At 52.6% G+C, this 8485-nt stretch overlaps 1 long non-coding RNA gene across 1 annotated transcript in view; it reads left to right on the top strand.

Annotated features, from left to right (window-relative positions):
- The first annotated feature begins 99 nt into the window (after positions 1-99).
- The window catches only part of LOC139828012 (uncharacterized), a 41099-nt gene continuing 32713 nt past the window's right edge, over positions 100-8485 (top strand). The window contains exon 1 of the long non-coding RNA XR_011739173.1: positions 100-184. This is a non-coding gene — a long non-coding RNA (uncharacterized lncRNA). The remainder of the gene's footprint in view (positions 185-8485) is intronic.

The following is an 8485-nucleotide window of genomic DNA, read 5'->3' as shown; positions in this document are numbered from 1 at the left end:
GCCGCAGCCCACCGCTGCCCCGAGCCCGCCCCCCGGGGGCGGCCCCGCCGCCCAACCGCCCTCCTAGTGGCCAGGGGAAATGACGGACAGGGCTGTACGGGCGGCTCTTCCGCTCTGTCTCTCAGGCGGGCTCGGCACCTGGGTCCTGCCACGACAGAAATGGCTGTTTCGTACCTGCCCGGCGGTAAGTCCAGTTAGTGGTGGGGCGCCGCTGAGCGGGACTGGCACTGCGGTGGGGCATCACTCGGACCGGGACCAGGGGGGCGAGCAGGCAGCCGCCACGGGGAGGACACACCGCCGGGGGCCGCGCTGGGCAGGGCAGAGCACCCGCCGGGCCGCTGCACCGCCCTTCCTGGCTCTTCTCCTAGAGGAAGGGGCCGTGGAGGGGGCGTCGGGGCTTGCAGAGCAGTTGCTCCCTTCTCTGACAGGAACACAGCGATGTCTTGCCACACGTACGGTGTCCCCGCGTTGACTTTGCAAATGCGGGAAATAAGTTCTTCCTTGTTCACGGTCGTCTTACTGTAATAAAGCACTTTTTCACTGACGAATATTCACCGGTGGTGTACTAGAAGGCTGTGAGCGATAAGATTTGAGTCAATTTTTGTGGAAATCACAAACCGGTGGGGAAATCAGCTGTAGCTTCTCTTGCCGCGGGAAAAGACGGGACGAGGCTTGCGGCGCCCGGGCATCAAAGATCGGGTCCGCTTGTGTTTTAATCCCCACACTAAATATCGCGCAGCGTTTAGCTGTAAAATGTCAACGCCTCGCAGCTAATTTCAACTTTATCAAAGACACTGCTACATATTAACAGTTAAAAGAAAAACAGACAAAGCTGGTAGGAAATAAAGTATGTGTGGTGGGTCGCGGCGTGTTTGTGTATGTGGAAGAAGTGTTTGGTTTGGCATTAGGTGTACGGATCCTGATCTGTGAACCTATGTGTGTGCCTCTTACATACATCCCACATACATAGTGTTGCACGCAGACATCATGGGTTTCCAGCTCTAAAAAAAGTATTTGTTTTCCTTTTCCTTTGGAGAGGATTATTTTTTCTTGTTTTATTTTGTATGTTTGTTTGTTTTCAATTAAATTCTCGAAGGTGCAAACTATAAATTAAATAAACCGTGAAAATAAATAATGTGATCGGAGTGCACAAAATATCAGCGAGTAAAATATGATGTCGCTGGTGTATATGAACACGGTATAAATACTATTTTAATTGAAATATTTGTCAGTTTGGTTGTTTGGTTTTAGAAAAAAAAAATCAAATTAATTGAGCTAGATTTCAGAGCCTGCACATGTGGCAATGAAAGTACATAGTTAGGAATAAGTACGGTGTTGCAGGGGATCGCCTACAAATTAATGGCATGTTGCAGACGTTGTGTAGTGGAATGAGGGTGATCGTGAGTCTTTCGCAGCTATCTCTTTACTTGATCCGAATATCGGCGAGTACTTCTGTTTTCTCCATAGGGATTGAATAAATAAACAGAGTGGAAAACAACGCAACAACTTTTCTGTGGCAGTTTTGTACTTATTTCAGAAATGTGAGTTGCTAATTCAGGATATCACACTTGTAAATTGTAGTTCTTCTTCAACCTAGATAAAATTACCTCTGATATAGGGGATTCCTCCTCCTCACTAACACCATCCCACCCCCGCGCAAATGAGATAGCACGCTGCGCAGGCATACTTGCAGGCAATACCCGAAGACATTTGCTGAAGCCGGATTCATTTTCGGTGTTGTGAGCTGACCTGCGCTGGATATTTTTAAGGCAGGAGGCATTGAATTAATGGGACTCGGATCCAGCCTTTAATTAGGTTAATTACGTAATTAAACAAGGGAGTGTGCGTCCATAAAACTTCCGATCCGCATTAACAGCGTACTTCTTCCAGAAGCAGAGTCGCTAGAGGGATTCCCGGCAGGGTTGCGCTTCCGACAGAGCCTGGACTTCCCGCCGACTGGGCCCTGCCTGCGGGTCCCTGCCTGCGGGTCCCTGCCTGTCTCCCCATCCGCCTTGCACACGCGTTCCTTCCCCTCCTGTTGCTCCAGCGACGCGTGTCCGGGGGGCCGTGTCCAGGCACGCGGCTGATTGTAAACCCTGCCATGCCACTCATGGACCCGGCTCGGCGTCCCCGAAACCCCCTGGGCTTGCTGGGATGCTCGGGCGTGACCCTGCGCTGCTCTCCCACGCAGCCCGCGTAGTTTCTCTCCCCATCTGTGCCTGTTGTGCTCACAATTGTGTCCTTTTCTTCCCCCTCCCGCCGTGTCCTCCAACCTGTCTGCTCCCCCTCCTTCGCTCTCTCACTCTTCCACCCCCGAGCCCGCCTCTGATCTCCTGGATATTTGATTTCTTTCCCTTTCTCAATGTGTGCTCCTCATGTGGTCCTGTCGGAAAAGCTCATTTACTCTGCTCGGGTCTCCAGTGGTTTAAGGATAATGTTTATCAGAAGTGAACGTGCTCAACTTGTTTCCATTCAACTGCTGAGTGTGGGCTGAAATACCAAAGGTCACATCTACAGTGAGTCGGTAGAGGGCAGGGGGAGCCGAGAGGAATATGAAAACATTTTAATATACAACAGCCTGCTGATCGCTTCTGACCTGTCTGGCAAAGAGATCAATTTTTTTTCAGGTAGGAAATAATTAAATCGGAGGGGAAAGGCGGTAGGGAGATGCGGGCTGGGGCGCAAGGTCGGGTTTCTCCAGCTGGCAAAGGCCACGCGTGGTTCCACCGCAGGATCCCCTCGGCTGGGCAAAGGCAAGCGAGGTGGGCTAAAAGAGACTCGGGCAAGGGCCAGCCAAGAGCCGGTTTTCCCTTCCTGCTCCTTCCCCTTCGTAATGAAGCGGGGGAGTGAGCTGTGCCGTCCTGCACGATGCTGCCGGAGCCCGGCAGCCGGTGTAACTCCGGAATCACTGCCTCTGCCTGCCTCCCCCCGACACCGGGACATCGTAGAGGGGAGCTAAAGGCTGCTCCATCACCTCTCCCTTCCCTCAAACCCTACTCTCTCTCCCTCTCTTCTTCATGAAACGGGCTTGGCGTGAGTTGCCTGCAGCGATTCGCCTATACAGCAGCAGCACCGGTGCGCAGCCGGTACCGGTAACGCGGTGGTTGGCAGGCCCTGGCTCCCCCCGGTCATGACCGCCTTCTCCGGGGCCGAGGGCCGTCCAGCGAGTGTCCAGCTGCCGGGGTCCCTTGATCCATTCCCGTCGCTGGGAGCGGGGTCCCGACGCGGGAGCATCCCACTTCTTCGGCGGCGGAAGCCCTCAGCGTCGCCTTGCTCACCTCGGCGTGCCCGGCTCCTGCCTCCCTGAGCCTCTTTCAGAGAGAGCCCGTCCTCCATGAAGGCCTTTATGTAGAGGCTCGTCGGAATGTAGTGATTCGCTAATCCCTGGCTTCCTCCGCTCTTCCTCCACTGTAGGAAGAAATCAACCAAATGAAACCCGGCACACACTTTCAGCCCCTCTTCGAAGCTGCAGATTTTAAATAATTATTATTTTAAATAATTTTAAAATTTTAAACTATTATGCGGCGCCGAGCCACAACATTCCCCCGTGTGGGAGCACAATTTGGACTGCAAAGAGCATCCTGGAGCCGGAGCAGGACGGGGAGAGGGTGGGGGTGGTGGTCAGGACCATGGGGGTGTCGGAGACGCCTTTGGACACCTCTGAAAGAGAGGCCGGAAAAAGAGGGCGGAGGCAGGTTGAAGGGTAACGACAACTTTGGGCTGTGGCTAGAGGTGACTCATCCCGGACCGGAGATGCTGTGTGGTGTAGAGAGAGATGAGACCTATAGAGCTGTGAAACGGGGCTTTCGTTTTGCGCGGAGCTATTCCTACACGAGGGTGTTTAAAATGCCAGAGGATCACCCGGGATCGCTCCTATTTTCTGCGGAACCTGTAAGGAAGCTAATGCAGGACGAAGGGGCCTTCGCGTATCACTGACTGCCATGTGCGTTTCCTTAGGTGGTAAAATAGCTGAGCCCAGCAGAATAGCGAGGCCACCGTGCATTAGCAAGACGCGGGAGGGGCTGCGGGGCCGGTCCCGGCTGACTCCGGGCTCCCTAGGGGAGGGTGGGCTGCTCCCGCCGTCCCCGGTCCCTCTCCAAGCCTGCGGTCTCAAAAATATCCAGCCTGACTCCCAGGTCTCAGGTGTGCGGATCCTTCCGTGTAGCTTCGGACAAGTGCACTTCAAACAAGCCTCCCACCGACGCTTTCTTGGAAGCGGCTACGAAGGAGGGAGGATTTTCAAGGGCAGATGTCCGTTTCAGCCAGGGCGGTGTCGCAGGCGGGGACCGCCGCCATCCCACAGCCCCTAAGCCTCTTGGTGACCCCCAGCCTCCACTCTTGCCCAAGGACAGGCCTGGGTTTCCACTTGTTCTCCCCTTTTCGGAGGGAAATAGGATTTGTGAGAATGATCCCAGGACACGCTGCCGATCCTTCCAGGTCTTATTGCTGCCCGCTGCCTTATTTTAGCTCGCTAAAAACCGCTCTTACACGTTTGTGTTCACATAAACTGCCTGCATTCATGTACGAAAGTGTAGGTGAATCCATGAGGGGGATATTTTTAGATTAATTGAATTAATATATTATTCAAATGTACACGGTAATATTCACAACTCTGAAACTCCCACAAGAGATATTTTATCTTGTCCCATCCTCAAACAAGCTGGGGAGTGGAGGTGGGGAGCAGTGACATGAGAGTGTGTGATTTCAATTTTAAGAAATTGAATTGATGTCAGGAAAAAGATGGAGAACGGAAATGTAATAGGACAAAGTTTTGTTTAACAAAGTGTCATCGAATACGAGCAAGTCACCTTTGAAAACTTCCTGCGTACTTATGAAGTAATGGCAGGCAAAATACAGTCAGGTCTTTGAGTCACTTCGGTGGTGAGAGTCCCCAAAATCTGAAGTGAAAGGGAACATAGCAAAAAATCAAGGCATCAAGTTTTTGAGTCTCATGCTTTTGGGGTAAGGATGCAACCTCCTGCCAGCCTTCTTCCTGGTGTACGGGAGCAGGGAACCTCCGTTTCAGCGCTTAGCAAATGTCCACGCAGAGTGGGGTTGTCCCGGCGGCCTGGCTGGAGCGCAAGCATCTCGCCTGTGCTTGGGTGGCCGCTCCCCGCGGCTCGGCGTCGGCTGGCGCACCCCACCCGGCCCTCAGCCCTCAGCCCCCCGGCGCGGTGGGAGAAGGAGTTGGCAAGGTCTGTAATAGCTCAGTCGATCCGTGGCCCGTGTTTCCGGGCATTTGGCCGCTTCCTAGGAGAGAGGAGGGGACAGACAGACCTGACTGCTATGTCCGGGTTGACCCTTCCGTCTCAAGTCCGTAGTAGATTTCCCCAGTGAAGGCAAGACCAGGCGCCTGCGCTTTACTGGTATGCATTGAAGACAGATGAACAGGTGAAATACATGTAGGCTAGTCTGAAAACAGGCGAAGGGCCAGGGCTAACGATATCCCCGCGGACCGAACTTCCCCTACAAACCCGAACGCGCCCCCCGCTCGCTGTCGAGCTCCGGGGGCTGTAACAGCCCAGCTCCCCCGGGCGGGGGGCATTCTCCCCCGGCCCACGACGGTGGTGCCACCGTCCTGCTCTTTCCACCCTCGTTCGAATATTCAGATCGAGGTTGGGAGGATTGGAGGGGAGGGAGTCTTAATGATGTGTTAGTTGCTTGGACAGATTTAATAACTCCGCCGCCACTTGTTCTTAGCAACTCCTCTGGAAACCAGACAGTGTCTCATTAGGGCTTTCCTGGTGCAAACATTTGATTCGAATGAGCGGTGCTGAGTTAATTTCTCTTTGCACTAGGATTTGTTTAATGACATATAGGGAAATAGACAACTCTCATGGACGAGGCCATAAAGCTACAAATGGCTAGATTTAAAAGCATATTTTGTTCTAATAAAGCAATCAGGTTTTCATTTGTCACATGTTACATGAATTTAGAGTAAATGAAAAAAATACCTCTATTGTTCTGCATTAAATTATAGGAACCAATCGGGAATTCCTAGGCAATTTTCTCCATATCTGCCTTCGGTTCTGCAATACCTAGTACCAGTGCCACCTACAGGAACACTTGCCTTTTCGAGCTGCTTTCGAGTAACCACAAGCGTTTGAGAGAGTCCTAGTAGCTCTGTATTCCTTGGACTCACAGCAGAAAGTCCGACTTCGAAAGTCGTTGCTTTTCTTCGTGGCTTTCTTTCGAGATCACACACACATATACCCCCTCACCAGTGTACACGTGTGCAAGCGCACGCAGGCTACTCTGTGCCGCGGCGAGTGAGAGGGAGCCTTTCCCGCGGGGCAGAGGAAGTGCTGCAAGCAGAGGCGAGGGGCAGCACCGTTTGCTTACACCCAAACGGTGTTTCGGGGTGTCGCTCGATCCCGGCAGGGGTGGTCAGCCTGCCTCTCCCACTTGTCCCGACGGAGCCCGGCACACATAAAGGCACAGGGAACTTAGGAGCTTGCTTCTCGCCTGCACAGCGAGCCAAATCAGCGCCTGTTTATCTCCTGGCTGTATTTTTACGAGGGGCATCTACAAGCCAAATGCGGCTCTGCCTCGCTCTTCTGCACATCTCGGGGCTTAGCGTTCGCCAGGTGATTTATAACGTATGTCTCCGGAATTCTAGGGGAAAAGTAATTATCCCGTCCCTCGCCTCTTTGGTGGCGAGGCCTTGTTTGCCAGTGGGGTTCCTCCTTAGCTGCGGCCGTGTCGTCCCGCGGAGTGAGCCCGAAGGGGGTTGAGGGGCTGGGGAGGGGGTCGCCGGGGACTGCAGGCAGTGATCCGGGCTGCACTCCCGCAGGTGGCTTCGCTATCGAGGAAGTTTCCTCACTTGACTTTGTGTCCGCTAATCCTTTCCCACGGTTAAAACGACCCCCTAAATATTTGTCTTCGGCACTTAAAGGTGGTGACAATTCTTCCTGAGCAGGTTTTAGAGTGTGTGATTTTTTTTATCTCGATCCTTTCCCTTTAAGGGTTTTCAGTTCCGACAGATCTGCTTAAGCATAAAGTCCTTATACAAAAATGTGTATACGGAATTTTCATACTCTGCATTATAAGGGTTGATGTCCTGTTGCTCTGGAAAGGATATATTTCCGAGATGACCCGAGGTTTGTCTTCAGGTAGGGACATACATGTCTGCGGCAGATGGAGGACCGCGGCACTCAAGCTAGGTGGAAACATGGGGGAAGGTGGGACATGCAAGGCCCGGGAGCACCAGGATGAAATCTGGGCTGGAGGTACTTGCAAAGGAAACCTCGAGGGACCTGTTAGTGTTTTCCTCCGAAACCTCGTCTCCCCTTGAATAACAGAGTCACAAAACACAGAGGTGTTTGGGGTTTTTTTGTTTTTTTTTTTTTTTCTACGATAGGGTAGGAAATGTGATCAAGTTTACGAAAGGATGGAAGCTTTTGGCCTATGCTAAGTGATTTGTAACTATATTCATGTTTTATAGCCTGGAGTAAACTCAGTCCTTCCCGCTCTGAGGGTTTTTTTTCGTTGTGAGAATAAAACGGGGCCGTGAGGGGGAGAAGAGATGCGGAGAGAGAGATGAGTTGTCCTTTCTCCCTGCTCCGTCAGCAAGACATTGCGCGGGTCTGCAGCTGCGCTTGGCGGTCGGTCCCTGGGGGCGACATTAGTGATGCGCTTGAAAACAAATTATTTGTGACGTGAAATAGCAGAGACGTAATGGGGCACGGAGTTCACTATCCGTTGATATATTTTGTAAAGTAAACGAAAAAATCTACCTCCCCGGGTTAAAGTTTCTGCACTGAAATTCAGTGTTTTTTTACACGACGGATGCGGTGTTGAGTTCTCCCCGCTTACACTACGCGTGGAAATGAAAGTGTCACATCAACCACGCTGCATACGAACCAAGTACGAAATTGCAGTCATTCCAAGCAGCTTGCGAGGCCGCTTGTCCGGCAAAAACCCCAAGCCGGGCCAGCCCAGGGGGCAGGAGGGCCCCGGCCGCCCGTGGGGGCTGCAGCCCGGCGGCACTGGGGCAGGATAGCCCTCTCCTGCCGAGTAGCCACTGGCCTCTGGCGTGCAGAGCTCGAGGGCCCCCCTGATGTCACACTGGGCCGTTTCGATTTGGTTTGCAAAATATTTCTCTCCTGCAACTGCAGTATAATAACTGAGAGGATAAAACCCACCCGGCGCATTTACAACGTTGAGACGCTGCAACGTTTAACGTTTAATGCAGAATGGTGGTGTAAATATACTTTTTTGTTTGTTTGTTTGTTTGTTTGTTTGTTTGGAGAAGAACGGCTGTCTCGAGGGAAGAAGACCGCTGTCCCTCACCACAGCCCACCTAATATAACTTCGGTCCCGGGGACAAACAGATGCCGCTCGGCGCGGAGGGGTTTTTGCCTCGGGTTTCTGGCGGCGTCAGAAAACGACAGTTAAGAGTGACTTCTCCGTGCGTTTTCTGACAAACGCAACAATAACGAGTAATGCAGGGACGATGCGGGGCGACTCGTGGCGCTGAGAGACA

The sequence above is a fragment of the Patagioenas fasciata genome, chromosome 5, assembly GCF_037038585.1.
Source record: "Patagioenas fasciata isolate bPatFas1 chromosome 5, bPatFas1.hap1, whole genome shotgun sequence".
Lineage (NCBI taxonomy): Eukaryota > Metazoa > Chordata > Aves > Columbiformes > Columbidae > Patagioenas > Patagioenas fasciata.
The sequence above is the reverse complement of the archived record's forward strand: the minus strand, read 5'-3'. Positions and strand labels throughout refer to the sequence as shown.